This window comes from Oncorhynchus keta, chromosome 19 (assembly GCF_023373465.1).
Source record: "Oncorhynchus keta strain PuntledgeMale-10-30-2019 chromosome 19, Oket_V2, whole genome shotgun sequence".
NCBI lineage: Eukaryota > Metazoa > Chordata > Actinopteri > Salmoniformes > Salmonidae > Oncorhynchus > Oncorhynchus keta.
In genome coordinates, this window is record NC_068439.1 from 52,097,590 (window position 1) to 52,118,574 (window position 20,985).

The 20,985-nt window shown below is 41.5% G+C and overlaps 1 pseudogene; it reads left to right on the top strand.

Moving 5' to 3' along the window:
- Positions 1-326: 326 nt before the first annotated feature.
- On the top strand, positions 327-2,942 carry LOC118397712 (alpha-1-antitrypsin homolog; annotated as a pseudogene).
- The last annotated feature ends 18,043 nt before the right edge of the window (positions 2,943-20,985 follow it).

Here is a 20,985-nt window from a genome sequence, read left to right on the forward strand (position 1 = left end):
AAAAGATATGGGAGATTGGAAATGATGCAGACAATTACATTGATAGAAACTACAATCTATCTGCAATATTAAAGCTGATCTACCCCCCAAAAAAATATTTCCCTTCACTGGAACTAAGTGGCCTAGCACAAACCATGAAAAACAGCCCCATACCACTATTCCTCCTCCACAAAACTTTACAGTTGGCATTCAGTTGGCATAGCGTTCTCCTGGCATCCGCCAAACCCAGATTTGTCCGTCGTACTGCCATAGGTGAAGTGTGATTCATCACTCCAGAAAATGTATGTCCACTGCTCCAGAATCCAATGGGTGTCCAGGTATATAAAATGCGGACTATATCTTGTTGTGCGATAGCAACTGTGTTGCTCTGCGTATCCTGAGCCGCGCACCTCAATGGGGACCACGGTGTCACACAGAACACCACAACCTCCACCATGCTGCCGTGGAGTCCTGGCACAAGCTGGCCCCCCATAACGCAGACTTCACCTTTGCCCTCTGCAGGAGCCTGAGCGAAGCCAACACTGAGATCAAGAACGTCTTCTTCTCTCCTCTGGTAATTGTCACTAGCCTGGCTATGCTGTACCTTGGGGCTAAGGGCGACACCCACAGCCACCTGTACTCTGCTCTAGGCTATGGTGCCTTTACACCGGAGCAGGTGAACGAGGCCTACGAGCACCTGAACCACGTTGGGCCACACTTGGGAGCCCATGCAGCTGGACATGGGCAGCGCCGTGGCCCTGAGGGATGGATTCAAGCCCCTGGCCAAGTTCCCGGAGGATGCCAAGCACTTCTATGCCAGCGAGGGCTTCACCATTGACTTCAAGAACCCGTCGCCGAGATCAACAAGTTCATCGCCATGAAGACCTTGGACAAGATCACAGACCTGGTGAAGGATCTGGACCCTGATACGGCCATGGTGCTCATCAACTACGTCTTCTTCAGATGTAGGAGGACACTGTAGTAGGACAGGAAGGTCTTGCACTTATTGTTTGCTTTTAGAACAATACTACTTTAGAATACACGTGACTGACTGACGTATTGTTTGCTTTTAGAACAATACTACTTTAGAATACACGTGACTGACTGACGTATTGTTTGCTTTTAGAACAATACTACTTTAGAATACACGTGACTGACTGACGTATTGTTTGCTTTTAGAACAATACTACTTTAGAATACACGTGACTGACTGACGTATTGTTTGCTTTTAGAACAATACTACTTTAGAATACACGTGACTGACTGACGTATTGTTTGTTTCCACACGTGGTAAACAGAAGATGTGTCAATTAATAATGAAAAGAAAACGTATGTGCAGAACGAAAAACAATTTAGGCTTGTAACATTGTCTATTTGTGGCTTCCCCGTGTTTATTATACCTTAGTAGCAATTTCCTCTACTTCCCCAAGGAAGTGGGATAAGCCCTTTGATGCCAAGCAGACCCCCAAGGTCAATGTGGACGTGAAGAGGACGGGTCTTTATGAGTTGAACCAGCATAACTTCTCCACCCGTGGTCATGCTGCCTTACAAAGGAAACAAGAGCAAGATGGCACAGGTGGAGGCCTTCATTGACAAGGAATACCTGAAGCATGTGCATGAGAACCTGTTCAGGTGAGAACACTTGATTTTATAGGACACTTTTGTAGTTTAACATTCTCTATTCGTTCATGGCATGTGGTCTGTGTAGCACTTGGGAAATAAAGCCTCTTCAGGAGGTGAGAAGATAAAAGGGCACTTTTTCATTATAACATTATCTTTTTCTTAACGTATGGCCAGTGCCTTCGATAACAAAGCTGACTTTTCTGCCATCTCTGAGGAAACCGAACTGAAGGTGTGGTTTCCTAAGCTAAGGACTCTGGGACTAAACATCACCCTCTGCACCTAGATCCTGGACATCCTGACTGACCGCCCCCAGGTGGTAAGGGTAGGTAACAACACATCCGACATGCTGATCATCAACACTGGGGCCCTTCAGGGGTGTGTGCTCAGTCCCTTCATGTACTCCCTGTTCACTCACGACTGCATGGCCAGGCACGACTCCAACACTATCATCAAGTTTTGCCAATGTCAGAGGAAGGCCCTAAAAATTGTCAGACTCCAGCCACCCTAGTCATGGAATGTTCTCTTTGCTACCTCACAGCAAGTGGTACACGAGCGCCGAGTCTAGGTCCAAAAGGCTTAACAGCTTCTACCCCCAAGCCATAAGACTCCGGAAAGGCTAATCAAAGGGCTACCCAGACCCCTATTTTACGCTGCTGCTACTCTCTGTTTATTATCTATGCATAGTCACTTTAACTCTACCTACATCTACATATTACCTCGACTAACCGGTGCCCCCGCACATTGACTCTGTACCGGTACCCCCCTGTATATAGCCTCGTTATTGTTATTTTACTGCTGGTGTTTAATTATTTGTTACTTTTTTCAATTTTTTACTTATTAAAAAAAACTGCATTATTGGTTAAGGGCTTGTAAGTAAGCATTTCACTGTAAGGACTACCTACGCCTGTTGCACTCAGCGCATGCAACAAATAAAATTGGATTTGATTAGGTTCTGATGATACGTACCATCCATCTCAGGTCTCTTTTCTCTTGTGTGCCTGCGGGAATTGGGAGCAAAGTAGAAGAAGAGTTTCTGTCTCTGATGGAATAATAATGCTATATTCCATTTGATTTTATGATATTATATTATGGCCACTTAGAGGACAATGGTGTCTGACATCAAATGAAACCATTCCTGTTCCCACCCCAGGTGACCCACAAGACTGTGCTGAGTCTAGACGAGAAAGGGACTGAGGCGGCCGCTGTCACTATGATAGAGATCATGTCCATGTCCCTCTCAGACACCATCATACTCAACAGGCCCTTCCTGCTCTTCATCCTGGAGGACTACCAAGAGCATCATCTTCGTGGACAAGATCACCAACCCCACAGCCGAGTGAAAGACGGAGAGGGATGGAGGGAGAAATAATGAGTGGGAGGAATATCTGAGGAGATTGAAGGAAGGTATTTGTCTCTCATGCTAGTGGTGAAACATAAAGGATCAGTATCTGACTTTTCGGTTTGCTGTAGAGCATTCATGTGTTGGATGTTTTGTCTAGGCAAGTCAGGGAGTTTTGAACCCATACATGTGTTTTACTATTTACTGCATACCTAGAAGAATAGGGTCGTGTGTATGTGTGTGTCTCTGTGTTTGCGGTTCTGTCAAAATGTTGCTGATGTCCATGCCAGTCTGGCGATAGCAATATACAATTTGATGTGTCGTCATTATGTCTACGTGAGTTGTCTTCAGATAATCCATTTGGACAAAGGGCTTCATTTAGCCTTTATGGAATGGATGTTTTTTTTCTAATGCATCTCCCAAAAATGTACCGTTTTTTTGCGAAAGACACTGGTTAGATCATAAAAAGTAAAAAATGAACCCACAATTTTGAATAGTTTATACTGGGCTGATGTCTCAAGCATAGGCTTAACTGCATGCAATTTTATTGATGGCTCCTCTTAACTGAGATCATCTCAGCATAATTTGGCAAAGATGACATAGGTCTAAGATAGCCCTATTTTGCCGTTCTCAAGAAAAGTATTATAATACAGTGAAGAAGTGATAAAAGAAACTACGGTCGAGAACTCTTAAAGGGGGGGGGGGGGGGGGGCGCATCTCAATGGGGTGTCTAATCTACCCATGCTTCTCAGACCAGATCATAAAGCATCCACCATTTTGACCACACAAAAAAACTGCTTTGTACATCCGCTTCTTCAAACCCCCCCGTCGTCTCAACCCCAACCCCAGTCATCTCTTATCTGCTCCTCCATATATTGAATCTTAAAAGGGATCAAAGGGCGTGATATACACAAGGCCAGGCAAGGAGATGGATTGTGTGAAATGGCCATCTATAATGCATAGTAAGGACAGGAGCTCATCACATCAAGCCTGTAGTTTTAATCTGCGGTTCATGCATGGTTGCGTAAGAACTACCTCGTATTACTGCTGGATCAGAGAGACTGGAGAAACAGAAACAGATCATTGGGGCAGAATTGTGAAGAGAGAGAGAGAGAGAGGGGGGAAAAAAACAGTAAAGAAGAAAGTTGACTGAAGAGAACTTTGACCTCTATGTACCGTCTTCTTCTTGAAGGCCCCAGCAGTCATTTGAACGTCTAAAAGATAGAGATATTATGGTGGGGGCCCACATTGAATTAATGATAACTCGCTCTAGTCTACCTGAACGTTTATTTAATATAAGCCTATTATGGTGCTTTTATTCCATCAATTGTTTTCTTCCTGAGCTTTGTGTTTGATGTTTTTCTTCAGTTTGTCAGCTCAGCTGTTGACCATATCACTAAATCTATGCTTTGAAGTTTTACCGTCCTACCATTATGTCTCTAACCTGTGTTTACGTTGCATTTCAATCCGTTTTATTTTTGTAATTATCTTTTTAGTCAAATGTTTATTTTTTATTTTTTCAAAGTTTACACAGACAGCAAAACAAAGTGCAACATACAAACAGTGTACAGGGAATAAAGTAAAAATACTTTTTCCACATTTTATTGTGTTACAGCCTGAATTTATAATGGATTACATTCATATTTTGTGTCACTGGCATACACACAATACCCCATAATGTCAAGGTGGAATTATGCTTTTCCAAATGTTTACAAATAATGACTCAGGGGTGTGAATACTTATGTAAATGAAAAATTTCAGTATTTCATTTTCAATACATTTGCAAAAATGTCTAAAAACACATTTTCACTTTATCGTTATGGAGTATTGTGTGTAGATGGGTGATATTATTTTGAATTCAGGCTGTAACACAACAAAATGTGGAATAAGTCAAGGGGTATGAATACTTTATGAAGGCACTTTATATGTAGCATTTGTGAGAGGCTTTCTACATATTTCCAGAACTTTTCAGTCCTCTGGCGTAAGTCAAAAGTTCATTTTTCTAGTGGTAGATTAGCAGAAGCCCGAGAAAGCCAAATCCTCACAGATGGTATTTCAGGTGTGAACTACAAAACATTAAAAAAAACGTTTTTTTGGGGGGGCTAAATTACACAGACATTCCGAGTCAGGATCAAATGCAATGTTTTTTATGCGTTTTTAAAAGCACTCCATGTCAGAGTTCCAGAGAGCAATGTTTTAAATTATGCTTAAATTATGTTAAATGTTTTAAATCAGGGATGGGCAACTCCAGTTCTCGGGGGCCTGAGTGGTGTAGCACTTTTGCCCCAGATCCAGCTAACACACCTGACTCCAATAATCAACTAATCATGATATTCAGTTTAGAATGCAATTGGTTTAATCAGCTGTGTTCGCTTGGGATGGGGGAAAAATGTGACACCAGTCAGGCCCACGAGGACTGGAGTTGCCCATCCCTGTTTTAAATGGTAAATGTTCTGCATTTAATGGGCCTGATTAGGAGATGGTATCAAAAACAGGACAGATTCAGAGATTTGTCAGACACATCACGATGACTAGGTGTGATGAGATTGTTCTTCAAATGAATCATTTCTGGAAACATAAATCAAGCCTCTCTGTAGATGTTGTTGAAGTGAATGGGGTGGTTACAAGGCATTAGATTTCCAAGAGGGAGATTTTCAGAAATGATTTTAGTCTATGTCAGCCTCAGTGGCAGCAGGTGCCGTTTAAGATGAGGGAGGACGGCATTTACAAGAAAATGAGCATTGGCTTATTTCTATTACAGCATATTGGATGACTGGCATTCATATTCCATTCACCAAGTTCAATGTAACATCGACAGGTTTAGGCTACTACATGACACTAAAATTTTGCCTATACCCATCATTGCTACAACCTAGTCTATGAATTAAAGTTTACAACGTAGGTGCACAGGTCCACGGAAAAATTTGAGTAATCATTGTGACAGATAGTGACACATTCAATACCGCATTGGACACTCTTACCTGCATCTAGCTGATCTAAGCTGTAATCTTTAGTCCAACAGTTGCAAACAAGAGTTGCTACTGGGTTCATAAAAGTTAGCACACACACACACACACACACACACACACACACACACACACACACACACACACACACACACACACACACACACACACACACACACACACACACACACACACACACACACACACACACACACACACACACACACACACACACACACACACACACACACACACACACACACACACACACACACACACACACACACACACACACACACACACACACACACACACATCACTGTTCCTCATCCAGATGGCAGTGTTGTGTCTTCTGTTGACTGCACCCCACACTCCTCTCTGTGTTCAGTTACTGTAAATCTCTATCCATGTGAGTTGACAATATAGAGCCAAATGAAGCCCCATCCACCTAATATATCAGGCTAGCTATTTTAAACACGTACGTCTTGAATTAGTTGAACGTTTGAAAGGTCATGGAATTGTTCTTTCTCATCATCTACTATTGTGTCACTTTCACCACCTAGTCAGGTAAAACACATTAGAAAGTCTGGAGAAAGCTAGAAAGCTACCGCTAAATAACTATCCTCTTCAGTGGTATTGGCATTGCAATCAGGTCCATTGGCCCTTGAGCCCTGAAGAGGGATGTGGAATATTTAAATGAAACAGAATGCTTTCTGATGACCTGTGCTGAGCGCTGTGCATAGACAGGAGAAATCAGATATTTGCGGAGTAGATGGTAGAAATCATATTCGCAGCTATCTCTGTATCATATATAACTCTATAGGTATACAGTATGCAGTTACAGCGGGGATGAACTGCGTTGGTATGACTGAAAGAGAAACCAAGAATATGAAAAATGAACTACATAACTGAAGCGCAATGCTGACATGAACATATCAAAAAACCTTTCCTGTTAGATTCGGCTCAGCAGGCAGCACATGTCATAACACAACAGTGTGTCACATTCTTGATATCCCTCTTGGCACTGTGTGTACTGTGATAAATAGTTTGCCCCAGGGTAGTCGTTCTCCTTCTGGCTATGTAGAGTGGTACGTAGCTTAGCATCCTCTGAATGGGAAAGTATCAATAGGATATTATTCGATTTGGCGCTGGTGGTACACTGCTGTGGGCGACAAGTACAACACCGGAGGAAGAATGACAGGGGTATACTATTGTCATGGCCTCCAGCACTGTCACAATGATGTCATATTCCAAATGACTTTCTCCTCCTTCCTTTTAGAAATGTAACACTCTAAATCTGTTCCTAGAGGGGCTATGTTGCTTCAAGTCATGCCCTCGTTTACACGTCAGTCATTTAGCAGACACTCTTATCCAGAGAGACTTACAGGATCAATTAGGATTAAGTGCCTTCCTCAAGGGCACAGACGGATTTTCCATCTAGTCAGCTTGAGGATTCGAACCAGTGACCTTTCGGTTACTGGTCCAACACTCTTAACCACTAGGTTACCTGCCACCTCTCATCAACCTGTTGACGTCAACAGGTTGAGATCTCTTGGTGTAACGACTAAAGTGTTGGGTTGACAGACACTGGGACCTGGGTTCGAGTCCCAGTCGGGGCCCCGGATTTGCCTCCCTATTCTACTCAGCAACATGGTTTTCTACCTGTGTAGTTACATTGAAACTAGTCTAATTACTCTAGTAGCAATGTTTTTACACAATAATTTTGTATTTGCATAGTTGGAGTCTATAACTAATATGAGGAAGAGTAAATCTGCTGATGTTATTCTAAGAAGGATCTCTGTGTAGATGTGTTGTTAATCAGGTTGAGGCGACGCTATGACCCCAAAATAAATCTGTTTGCTGTCGATGCTGCTGTTGACAAAAGGGATTAGACATAATCTGTTTGGACAGACACACCATTGTGTTACAGAATAGACTGCCTCACTCCCTTGGAAACATACAAAAATGATTTGACCCAGGTTCCTGGTTCCTCTTCCTATAAGACAGTGATAGCGTTCGTCATCATATTTCTCCCATCAATTTATATCCCCCAAAAGGTCAAACTACTAACCAAAATTTCCAATATACTGTACAGTTGATTCCTTGCACCTCGGTCTAGGGGTTGTGACAGTTTGATAATCTATCATCTATCATTGTTGAGGAAACCACCGGGCTGTGTGCTGGTAAGACCTCTGGACATACCTACAGTAACATTATAGAAAAAAACAGTTACCTTACATTTACAAGTCTAGCAACTGTCAACCCAACACTTTGATCCCAACCTCTTGACGTGGTCGCTAGGTGTTGTGTGTAACAATATTAAAACATAACAACAGGTCCCAGTGCTGAAAATCTGGTTATTGGACATGAGTGAATAGGTGAATCAATTGTTTGATTCAAAATCCAATTTTGACATTATTAGATACAGTATACAGAAGATGAAGACGATAGGTATACTTGGGACCAACTAAAGCAGGTATGATATACAAAGACTATGACATGACAAATGGGATTAACTAGCTTGTTCCTGTGGGTTAGAGTGGACTATAATAAAGATGAATTCTTGGGCCCATCACACTAAGACTATTGAGGAAGACTGTGCTGTGTCTTCAGAGAGTGGATCAATGCATCATCTATTATGTCTCCTACTAATGAGATGAATCCTCTACAGATCACTATGTTGCCAAATGGACATCAAGTGTGTTTCCAGATAGGCTACTGTCACAAAGCATTGATTACTTACTGAGGAATTTGTGCATGCTGGGCCTGGGCCTATATCTACAATCAACAGTACACAATTGATTTCTCTAATTATTGTACAATTTACTACTACTGTAGTTCTACTACTACTACAACTACTATTGTTACTACTACTACTACTATTACTATGACTACTATTGCTACTAAACTCAGCAAAAAAAAAGAAACATCCTGTCACGTTCTGACCTTTATTTCCTTTGTTTTGTCTTTATTTAGTATGGTCAGGGCGTGAGTTGGGGTGGGCAGTCTATGTTTGTTTTTCTATGTTAGGTTTCTGTTTCGGCCTGGTATGGTTCTCAATCAGAGGCAGGTGTCGTTAGTTGTCTCTGATTGAGAATCATACTTAGGTAGCCTGGGTTATGCTGTTGGTTTGTGGGTGTTTGTTTCCGTGTGAGTGTTTGTCGCCACACGGTACTGTTTCGGTTTTCATCACATCGTTTATTGTTTTGTATTTCAGTGTTCAGTTTGTTTTAATAAATCGTCATGAACACTTACCACGCTGCATCTTAGTCCGATCCTTACTCCTCTTCAGACGAAGAGGAAATCTGCCGTTACACATCCCTTTTTCAGGAGCCTGTCTTTCAAAGATCATTCGTAAAAATCCAAATAACTTCACAGATCTTCATTGCAAAGGGTGTAAACGCTGTTTCCCATGTTGGTTCAATGAACCATAAACAATTCCTTAACATGCACCTGTGGAACAGTCGTTAAGACACTAACTGCTTACAGAAGGTAGGCAATTAAGGTGACAGTTATGAAAACTTAGGACGCTAAAGAGGCCTTTCTACTGACTCTGAAAAACACCAAAAGAAAGATGCCCAGGGTCCCTGCTCATCTGCGTGAATGTGCCTTAGGCATGCTGCAAGGAGGCATGAGGACTGCAGATGTGGCCAGGGCAATAAATTGCAATGTCCATACTGTGAGGCGCCTAAGACAGCGCTACATGGAGACAGGATGGACAGATGATCGCAGTGGTAGACCAAGTGTAACAACACCTGCACAGGATCGGTACATCTGAACATCACACCTGCGGACAGGTACAGGATGGCAAAACAACTGCCTGAGTTACACCAGGAAAGCACAATCCCTCCATCGGTGCTCAGACTGTCCGCAATAGGCTGAGAGAGGCTGGACTGAGGGCTTCTAGGTCTGTTGTAAGGCAGGTCCTCACCAAACATCACCGGCAACAATGTTGCCTATGGGCACAAACCCACCATCGCTGGAACAGACACGACTGACAAAAAGTGCTCTTCACTGACGAGTCACGGTTTTGTCTCACCTGGGGTGATGGTCGGATTCACGTTTATCGTCAAAGGAATGAGCGTTACACTTCGACGATAAACGAGAATCCGAACATCACCTCGGGTGAGACAAATCCGCAACACGTCTGTTATGCCGGTGATGTCTGGTGAGGACCTGTACTCTGGAGCGGGATCGATTTGGAGGTGGAGGGTCCGTCAAGACAGGGATGTCCGTGTTCTGCCATGGCCAGCGAAGTGCCCGGATCTCACTCCCATTGAGCACGTCTGGGACCTGTTGGATCGGAGGGTGAGGGCTAGGGCCATTACCCCCATAAATGTCTGGGAACTTGCAGGGGCCTTGGTAGAAGAGTGGGGTAACATCTCACAGCAAGAACTGGCAAATCCGGTGCAGTCCATGAGGAGGAGATGCACTGCAGTACTTAATGCAGCTGGTGGCCACACCAGATACTGACTGTTACTTTTGACCCCCCCCCCCCTTTGTTCAGGGACACATTGTTCCATTTCTGTTAGTCACATGTCTGTGGAACTTGTTAATGTCTCAGTTGTTGAATCTTATGTTAATACAAATATTTACACATGTTAAATTACCTGGGTTTTTGTGCTGCAGGCCGTTAGGCACTCTGCATCTCTCTCTCTCTCTCTCTCTCTCTCTCTCTCTCTCTCTCATAATACATTGCAACTAGGGTCCACTAAAGTCTTTATGACATGCTAAGAATTGTCCTCCATCTGTAAATATCACTCCATAAATTAGTAATTTAGTTGCAGCCCCATTTTTCGTCAATGGAGAGCAATCTGACATAGGCCAGCCATCTATGCATCATCTGCTTGTTAAAATTATATTGCTCTGGGGCGGGATGTCATTAATATTCTCCATGGCATTATAACTTCTGATTGTGGGGCAATGGGTAGTGTGGCCCGCGGTTTCATAACGCCTCATTATTAGGCTATTATGAAGGTCTGCATGACGTTTATAAATGAAAAGATTGATGATTTGTAATTATAATTATGTTGAAATGGATGTATGCTACTAGCCTGGTCCCAGATCTGTTAGCGCTGCATATGTCCATAGGAGTTGGCAGTTATTGCCACAGTACAAACTGATCTGGGACCAGACTAGGGATATGCAGTCATCAGGATGTGATTATAATATAACTGAAAGGACGCATGTCAGTGGTTTGGTAGGGAAGGGAAATGGGTAAAGAGAAAAGAAAGATGTCTATGACATCTGCCAACTGTCGAGGCTTGAAAGAAGACACATTGTTTCTCAGCTAAGATGGTGAAATATTAATTTAAAGCGCTTTTATATTTCTCTGTCTCTCTGATTGTTCTTCAATCACACTGCTCTTTTATGCTCACTCCTTTTTCATGAAAGACACCGCAAATCTGCCATCGATAAATTATGAAAATCTCCTTGTTCAAAACTGTCACCCACCTTACATGCCAGTGTGTGCTTCCCTGGTTTGGGCCATTAATGAATTAAATATACGACAAAGATGGGATCTCCTGAGTCGAGCTTAAGAGATAAGTATCTGGAATACGCAGATCAACTGTGTTGGGAAAATATGAAGATGAAGGAGAGTCCTCCTTTTTCTGGGGAAGTGGCACACTTCTCCACTTCCAGATGAAAGCTGGATTAGTGCTTATTAGTGTGACAGAGTGAGGAGCAGTGGAGCGGTTCAAATACTTTGGCTGACTTTTAGTTACACTTTGGGAGATTGGATTCATAATTCATATCCTGGAGAAATGTGATCCTCAAAGCACAGCTCACTTGCTCCGTCTTCTCCTCTACTACCGCAGGAGAGCGTTTGGTGTGAGCTCCTCGTTCGATGAGCCGGTGCTCACTCCTGTAAGTGTCATTTCATCAGTGTCAATATCCATGCAATTGCTTTAACTTTCAATTAGACTGTGAGGATGGAATTAGTAAGCAACTGTAAACACATGGTAGTGTCGTGTCTTTACTATCGTTAAATGTGAAGACTGTTATTTTATCAAATCAATTCTCTATGCGTAATTATTATTACGTGATTAAACTAATCATGTAAACTTAATTAACTAGGAAGTCAGGGCACCACAGAAAATGTTGATTTACAGAGCTATAATTTTCCGAATGTACCTCTTCAGATATTTTAATATCTGATTGATTATTCATTCTAATTAATGTATTATTATTACCTTGTTAGTCTCATTCCAAATGCCGTAAAAGGGGTGTGGCAGTTAAAGAGCGGGAAACTCATAGAGGATTACTACACTCATAGAAATTGCTAATACTTTCACATGAGCCCGCTGATTCAACATTTTTAAAAATGTCTCTTCTAACTGCAGACTAGTAATTTGTGTTGCCTAGAATTTGCTCCTTCTGTAGTGAATCGATAGTCTCAGAGTTGAACCATTTCTAGCCGTGTAGCCAATGCTCCACGTGGGGTGGTTTTCTAATCTTATAGTTTGTGAATTTCTTAACCATTCGTGACGTCCAGCTTTCCGTGCATCTCTTGGTATATTGTAGTTTAAATCACGTCACACACCAGCGTCACCCGGCATGTTTTGGTATTAGAAATTCAACCATTTGCAACCTTAGTTTACACTGTGATTTGTGTGGTTTGGTGTGAACTTCATCAGGACTGGGTTTTATACATTTCAGTAGAAAAGGGTGGTTCCATGATGCCTGTTGTAATGCCTGGCCTCACCGGTGCGTGGCCACTGACTTGTTAAACTTTACATGGAAGACAATTCTCTCATTTTAAAAGGTTAACATCACATTACATCATTTCACAAATAGTTTCATCTTTACTCATTCATTTTATACAGAGTTAGATGCAATTCCCATAATTGAGAAATGTACACAGAGGCACAGTTTTGTGTGTTTCCTGTCCTTCATGAGATCACCAAATGAAACACACTCAACGTGACTGTCCCTTATCTGTCCACGGACCATTCCCATGGTCTCAAAAGTAGAAATATTGTTAAATTCTCCCATTTTGGGGATTTAGGAGTTTGGCCAAGTCTTTATTTGTTCTCTCCAGGCTCTCTACCTCCATACTGCATGTCAGTTTCTACACAGTATTTATGGTTGAGGAGAGAGAGAGAGGTTTTGTATATTATCTACTTCACCTGCTTTGTCAATGTTAACATGTGTTTCCCATGGCAATAAAGCCCCTTGCATTGAATTAAATTGAGAGGGGGGACACGATCTACACCTAGAAAGGCTTGCGTCATGACAGTGGATTGGATGATTATTTTACTTGTAAAGGACTGATAGTTTTTATGTCCGACTTTAATCAACTTGACTGACACAATTTGATATAATTGCATATTGTACTACAGAGGAGTCTAGTACAGTGCTGGGTTGGTCATAAACGTAGTGTGTGTGTGTTTTGTCTCAGAGGGGTTGAAAGAAGATCAGAAGACACATTTCTGTTGTCACATACGGATAGTTAAGTACTATTCAATTTTATTCTGTTCTATTCAATACTGATGCAAACATAAAGCCATTGGTCCCTTAGTACCTCGTCAGTCGTTTTCCCACACACTAAAACTCCCCCCACTAAACTGACCATTTCAACACGACACGTGTTGAAAATCACATGATTTCACATCTGAAATCAAAACACAAATGTTCCAAAATCACGTTTTCATGTGATCTCGTTTTCACGTGTAGCATCATGTTACAACAGGTTGCTTTACACAGTGTCAGATGTTATCACATTAGCTTTGCACAAGATCACACAAAACGTGAAAGTAAAGTAAATTAAACCGCAATCAAAGGCTGTTCCAGCAGTAGCTAAAAGACACACATAATTCAAATGTAGCATGTTTTTGTTTGCCAGTGTTTAATAGTGACAAAACACGCCTTGTTGTGTGTCTGTGGGGAGCCTTGGGACTGCAGCGAGGAAAGGAGCAGAAAGGATCAGAGAGGATGAATGGGGTATGAAATCCCTGTGTCAGATCCGACTGATGCACCCTCTCTAGAGGCGCTCCCACAGCGTGATTGCCACCGGCATTATGTGTTCTGTTTGATGCCAAACGTTGTCGTCTGACAGCAGTGAGTTTTTTTTTGTGTTGAGATGTATTTATTTTTGCTCAGAGGAGGAAACAACTGATTCAAATGGGAAAGCTTCAGCTTCGGAATATTATCTAGAGAAAGTTGGGTGGAGAGCAGGAATATCAGAATTTTACGGTGACTGGTGAAATGAAAGATTAGAGATTTACTTCATTGATGGCAGTGATTTTTCTTCTTGACCCTTTGTTCTGAACTTGACCGGATACCGAAACTTATTCAGAATCATTATCTGATTAAAATAATAATTAGGAGAGGTGAATAGGCCTACTGTCTGTGGTAGCAGTTCCTATAGTAACCAGGATTTAGGGACAACACACAATCCTCCTAGCCCACATAGTCCAATCCTCCTACTCCAACTCTTAATGGACCCAGAGGAAAAAAATGATAAAAAACAACAAGAAGAGATTGTCAGAAAGCGGCCAGTACTTGGAGACGCTCTACACCTCCGATGGGTATAAATGTGTCTGTCGTGTCTCAGTTTCTATGCGCCATAAGATGATGGTGTGGGTGCGTGATTAGAGGAGAATATTTTGCCGGTAACTGTGTTGGTGTGATGTTAACTGTTGGCTGCCCTGTCATCCAGGGAGGATGTGAGGAGAAGCTGTGAGGGAAGAGAGAACAAACTATGGTGGGCTTAACAAGCTCTCCCTGGGTCCCCACATTAATATAATTAGCAGCTGTTATTTGAACAGGGCTTCATGTTTGAACTTTAGAGGAAAAACATAGAAATACAGATTCCAAACCTTGCAGTGTCTGGTATTGGTCTAGTCCTAACTTGAGATGGGTGGATCACGACATGTTACGTAAAGTTTTGCGTACAATTATACATTGACGTCAGTATCATGCATGTGTCTCTCAAGTCAGAACTCCAACCATTGTGACTGCACAGTAATTGGACTCCCTATCTAAGGCTGGGGTTTGAGAATGACCAAAAGTGTTAAACAGTAGACTTACTATAGTTTGTGAAACTTCAACATTGTTTCTCTGATTGTATTGTAGTGCACTGTCTTGATATAGTGTTCCTCTTTAGCTCAGATGGTAGAACATGGCTCTCGCAATGCTTTGCTTTGGATAAAAGCGTCTGCTAAATTGTTTGTAAAAAATATATATTTTCTTAATAAAACTATACTTCAATGAAAGACACGGAGGATTGCTGATAACATCTTCAAACAGTGTATAACTGAGTCGGGCTGGTTGTCCTGTGTGGCTCCCTGCATGCTTCCTCTGGCACAGATTGGAGAGGGAGTGACTGAGTGGTGCCAAGCTTCAAAATTCAAAAGGAGTGTCGTAAAACCCACCAGCTGCGAACTTGGTTCCCAGTTCAAAAAACACAATTTACAGCCTTTCTTATTGAAGAGGAAGCTGCTTCTGCCGACATGGATGGATGGATGGATCTCTCTCTCTCTCTCTCTCTCTCTCTCTCTCTCTCTCTCTCTCTCTCTCTCTCTCTCTCTCTCTCTCTCTCTCTCTCTCTCTCTCTCTCTACAGTAGCTAATGCACCAAACTGTCACCAACCAGCGCCGCCATCGTTGTCAAATCCCCAACACTTTATTTCCTCTCAGACGTAAGTCAGCGATCTCAGTGTGAAGGCTGCTGTGGGATCCGTCAAGGCTTGGGGGGGAATAATAAAGCAATTCCAGCCTGTCACAGACCCAACGGAATAAGAACGCACACACTGAAGATTTAAATCACTCATTTGATAGCTGCCTGACAGTTGTTTTAGGAGCGGTATGTTATACTTTAAAATAAAGTGAGAAACATTTGGGGCGTATCTTGAAGCATGTTTGTATCCATAGGCTGAAAACTGTGCTAAGTTTGACTGAATCTGGTTGACTATCTAGGCAAGATTGTTCATTTGTTTTCAAATTTTGATCATCAAGCAATCATGACAGTTCCACTGCATTTAGTAAAAAGGGATCTGGTTATGATTGTTTTCATTTTAGTTGACACATTCATTACTCCAAGAAGCTACATTCTGTAATACTGTCCCAATTTATTTTAAACATTTTAAACGACACAGCTAAACAATTGAACCACTTAGATATGCAGCATAAACTCCAGGCATTCAATAAAAACATTAAACAATGTTTCTGCTTATTTACTCAATTAATTGCATCAACAAAAGCTGCATGCATTGGCAATAGCAGTTGCAGTATGTCTAATTAGTCATAAAAAAAAAGTTGTATTTAATTCCTTCATAATCATTTATTTTACATTTAGCAATGCTCTTATCCAGAGCAACTTACTGGATAATTAGGGTCACATGCCTTGCTCAGGGTACAATTTCTCACTTAACCAGTGACCTTTCAGTTACTGACCCAATGCTCTTAACTGCTAGGCTACATATTTTTCCACACTAAAAAGGTATACTTTCTCTAAGGTTTTACTTAGCACTTTTTTAAGTACCGGTTGTTTAATTAGCTACCTCTCTTAATCTCTTAAAAGTTGCCACAGCTGGTGCCGGTGACTGCATAAATTGAAATTACCTCTAAATCATAGGGAAATAACAAATAGCAGTGTGTGTTGTGTGTGTGTGTGTGTGTGTGTGTGTGTGTGTGTGTGTGTGTGTGTGTGTGTGTGTGTGTGTGTGTGTGTGTGTGTGTGTGTGTGTGTGTGTGTGTGTGTGTGTGTGTGTGTGTGTGTGTGTGTGTGTGTGTGTGTGTGTGTGTGACTGGCCTTTCTCCTCCATCTCCTAAACACAGCCTCTAACAGCAGGTTAACTTCCCTTTGAATTCCGTAATTGTCTAAAAGTGGCCTTTTGTCATAATTAATGTTTTTAAGTGTTTTTTAAACCATGACCTCTGGACTACCCAGCACATGGAGCTCCTTTGAAAAGTCCCTCTAATGACATTAGGACTGCATCATTTACTTGCAGGATCGAGTTGAAATTTGGGATAAATTGGGATCATTTCCCCTTATCTTCTGCATAAGTGGTGGAAAGAGTCCCTGCGGTCAGGTGGGGGCAATCGGTCTTTGGGGGAACTAGTCTGAAGCTGTGTCATCTACATCCACATTCCCCCGACAAGAGAACACTGTTGTAGCTTACCAGTGTGGCTGTGTCTGGCTCTTCATGCTACTCTGGTCCTTACTTACAGATCTGGAGCTGCTGGGGGATAAAGAGGGTTTGATTAAGAATAATGATTCTACACACACACACTCTCAGAGAAACACACACACGCACACGCACACACACACACACAAACACACACACACACACACACACACACACACACACACACACACACACACACACACACACACACACACACACACACACACACACACACACACACACACACACACACACACACACACACACACACACACACTCTCTCCAGAGGAAGCTGCGGTCCCGACTCGCCTGAGTGGAGGCTCTCTCAGTGGGAAGAGAAAGCAGCAGCAGAGGCCTAGTCGGCCCAGTGAGCCATTGGAAACTCATTATTACAGTGCTGAATGGTGGATCATTTTTAAATGATCTCTGCCTATACACCTTAACAATTAACCCAGAGGCAATTAAAGACCTGAAGTACATGGAGAGAGGATGCAGAGAGATACAGTACATCTTTGGGCTTTAACCTTCGGGCCCTCAGATCAGAGTTATTCAACTGTAGCATATTGGATCAATGTGAGAGAGACTCTCTGCTGGAGAATACATGTTATAAGATTTATTTTCTTAGACTAATTCGATTCAATTCAGTATTCATGTGGAAAATGAAGACCTACTGACTGGGGTTGACTTACATCACAAGGGATGGATACTGTGCATAGAGTTTTTTTTGTCAAAATGCAATTTCTTTTTTTGTTTGAGTGAATCATTTAAATAAGATTTGGACTCGGCGAAGTGACGTTGCCACGAGCAGCACCGCAGATATTGCGAGGAGTGAGATGCAAGACTTGGCTCTCACACAACATCTACACATGTGCAGGAATTCACTTCAAGCTGTTACAACGTGGGAAATACAGGACCAAAACAGTGGAGAAGTTACCCACACGCTTCAATTTAACCCACTATGTTGTTTACTTTTTGCATCTTTGTTATATTGCTGAGTCTACCTTCAAACCCACAAGGTTCCATGGTTCCTTGAGGTGCATATAGGCGGTGGGCTCTGCCCCCTAAACCACACCCATAACAGTCACTTGGTTAGATTTCCTGGTTTGCATCTTGACCTAGTTTTCTCAACTCCACAACTGTGAAAACATTTTCCAAAAAGTGTTTCATATTGTCAGGGGTGGAAGTAACAAATGACAAATTCTCTCATAATTGAGGAGCTTTTCCGAGTAATTGAACTTTTAAGTATGTTTTGAATTGAGTATTGTACTTCGCTACCTTTTTAAAACCATCCGTTATTCAGTACAATTTTGTAGGCCATCCATAATAGTAGACCATGATGGCACTGAAAGTTTGTGGGAGCCTCAATGGCAGGAGCCCCTCGGAGCCAGAAAAACGTTAGTTCGTTAGTGACCAATCAAATCAAATTTCACGCATTCTGCACAAAACAGGCCAATGAAATCAAGCTGTGCACACAAACTGAACGATGATGATGGTCGGAAGATTTTGAAAATCGCAAAACTTTTAACTTAAAGAGAGGAAAAAGACAGTATTTTTTTTCTATCAAAGCGGTGTGTGTGAAAAACTATGGAGACAGAGCAGACGGAAATTCAGACACAGACCCAGTATCTACATATTCTGAAGAAGACAAGTAGGAGAATACCTGGCCGCATTTCAATGACCAATTGTCCTTTAAGTACAGGGTCCGGAGAGGTGACATTGTAATCATGCAATACAAGCTGCTTACCCAGGATGGCGGAGGTGGCTTCCTACAAAATTTCTGTCTCGAACTTGAGAACATGCAGAGGTAAGGTAACTAGATATGAATGATCAAACATTTAGCTATGGGTGTCTTTAGCAGCTAGTAGCCAAGTTGTTCAGCATGCAAAGCGTGCTAACTTTAGCTTGCTATCCTTGCAGCTACAATAAGCTAGCTAGCTAGCTACATGGCTAAACACTGTCCAATGATAATAGCCGTTATTGTGGCAAGCACGTTATTGAGTATGGTAACATGCACACAATAATGAAATTATTGTGGATAGTTACATTAATATAATAGTTTGATTAAAACATTTACATGCTTTGTAAGAATGATTTCACTAATAATGCTATTTACATGGACACATCTGAAATTAGGTTACGTGAAGACATTGATAAATTCAGAAAATAGCAAATCAAAATAAACTTTCTACCACAGCAACCATCTTATTTTTGTGAAGCATATAAGATTCCGAGTTCGGACATATAAAGTTTGTATGTGAAAACAACTTTTTAGGGTGTTTTCACATGTAGTCCTCCTTAAAATAACTGATCTCAGTCCTCTTTTGAATTTTTTTAATTTATTTTTATTTTACCTTTATTTAACCAGGCAAGTCAGTTAAGAACATATTCTTATTTTCAATGACGGCCTGGGAACAGTGTCAGCTCAGGGGTTTGAACTCGCAACCTTCCGGTTACTACTCCAACGCTCTAACCACTAGGCTACGCTGCCGCCCCTTTAAAGTGAACTCTGGGAGGAAAAAAGCTAAATAACTCAGTTCTCTTTGTATTCACATTTCCCTTGCCTTTGAATGAGGACTCAAACTCTTTGCCAATACACTTAACCTATTTTGTGGTCTGAGTCTTCATTGCATTCACTTTGCTATATTTAGAAAGGAACCAAGATCTTTTCCCAAAATTCACTCAATGCCCTCTGGGTTATTACAAAGTGCAGGACAAACTATTCCATCAGAACATGTTATCGGACAGCTATACATACCTACTTATATTTTGGAAGCTAATAAATTGCATTTAGTTAAAAGATGAGACATAATAATTGTAATCAGAAGATACTATTAACATGTACATATTATTGGTAACAGAATAAATAGCAGAAGATTAACTGCAGATTAAATACTGCTGTAATTTAAGAGCTAGAATAGATTTTGTACCCTACGTTGTGATTCTCACACTATTCAAACCCCAAAAGTGAATAAACAGTTTATGAAGCCCTCTTTATAGATATAGATCACATATTGTAAACAGATAATCTGAACTAAAAACTCTGCATCCTTGACAATTGCTAATCAATATCCAAAAACAGCACCCATTTTTTTCTGTGAACCTGCACATCATCATCTTCTCTCTTTTGTGGCACCAATTTGAGGGTTTATGGCAGGAGAAACAGTGTTTCAGTATTCTAGTGTGTGGTGCGGGAATAATGACAAGCGATCCTGGGGAGCTTTGTGTTCACATTGCCCTAAAAAAGGGAACCCGACCGAGGAATTCAAGCGATCCGAACTCTGACCACTTCTCATGATGGTCAAAGGTCATTTTCTTTCGGGGGCTCTTTAGAGTGGTCTGAGTTCCTTTGGAGTGTTCACACTTGACAAAAGAATAAGCAAACTGCACTGAATTCACAATAAATGTCTGAAAAGGGCCAAGTGTGAAAACACCCTAAGATGCATACGGTACATTGTTTCAAACTCACTTCACTCCCGCTAAAGAGGAAGGCTTGCTCTGCTGGTGCTAGCACAAGCGCAGATCAAATACACCGCTGGAATGCCAATTAAGCGATTTACATTTCCTAATCATTTGAAAGATAACTCAGAAAACCAGGTGTTTTAATTGAGTTCACTTCGATTTTGACCTTACATCGATTAAGTTAAGCAGAATAAGGTGTTTACATGACTAATGCCATACTCTGCCTTCTGCCATAATCAGTTTAATATCTAATTATTAGTGTGCATACTCACTGTCTTTATGTGTCGGTGGCTAGCTAACAACATTAGTTAGGCTAACGTAAGCAAGTGCGCTTGCTAGCGAACATTAGCTTGCTCGGTCATGACATATTTAGAGAGACCTAGGATTTTTAGCTATGTGCTTTGTCTATACTAGGATAACGGTAATCTAAAAGCCAGACGCAGTAAGTATCAGATAGAATAGGTCAAATTGTATTCTTCTTTTACCTA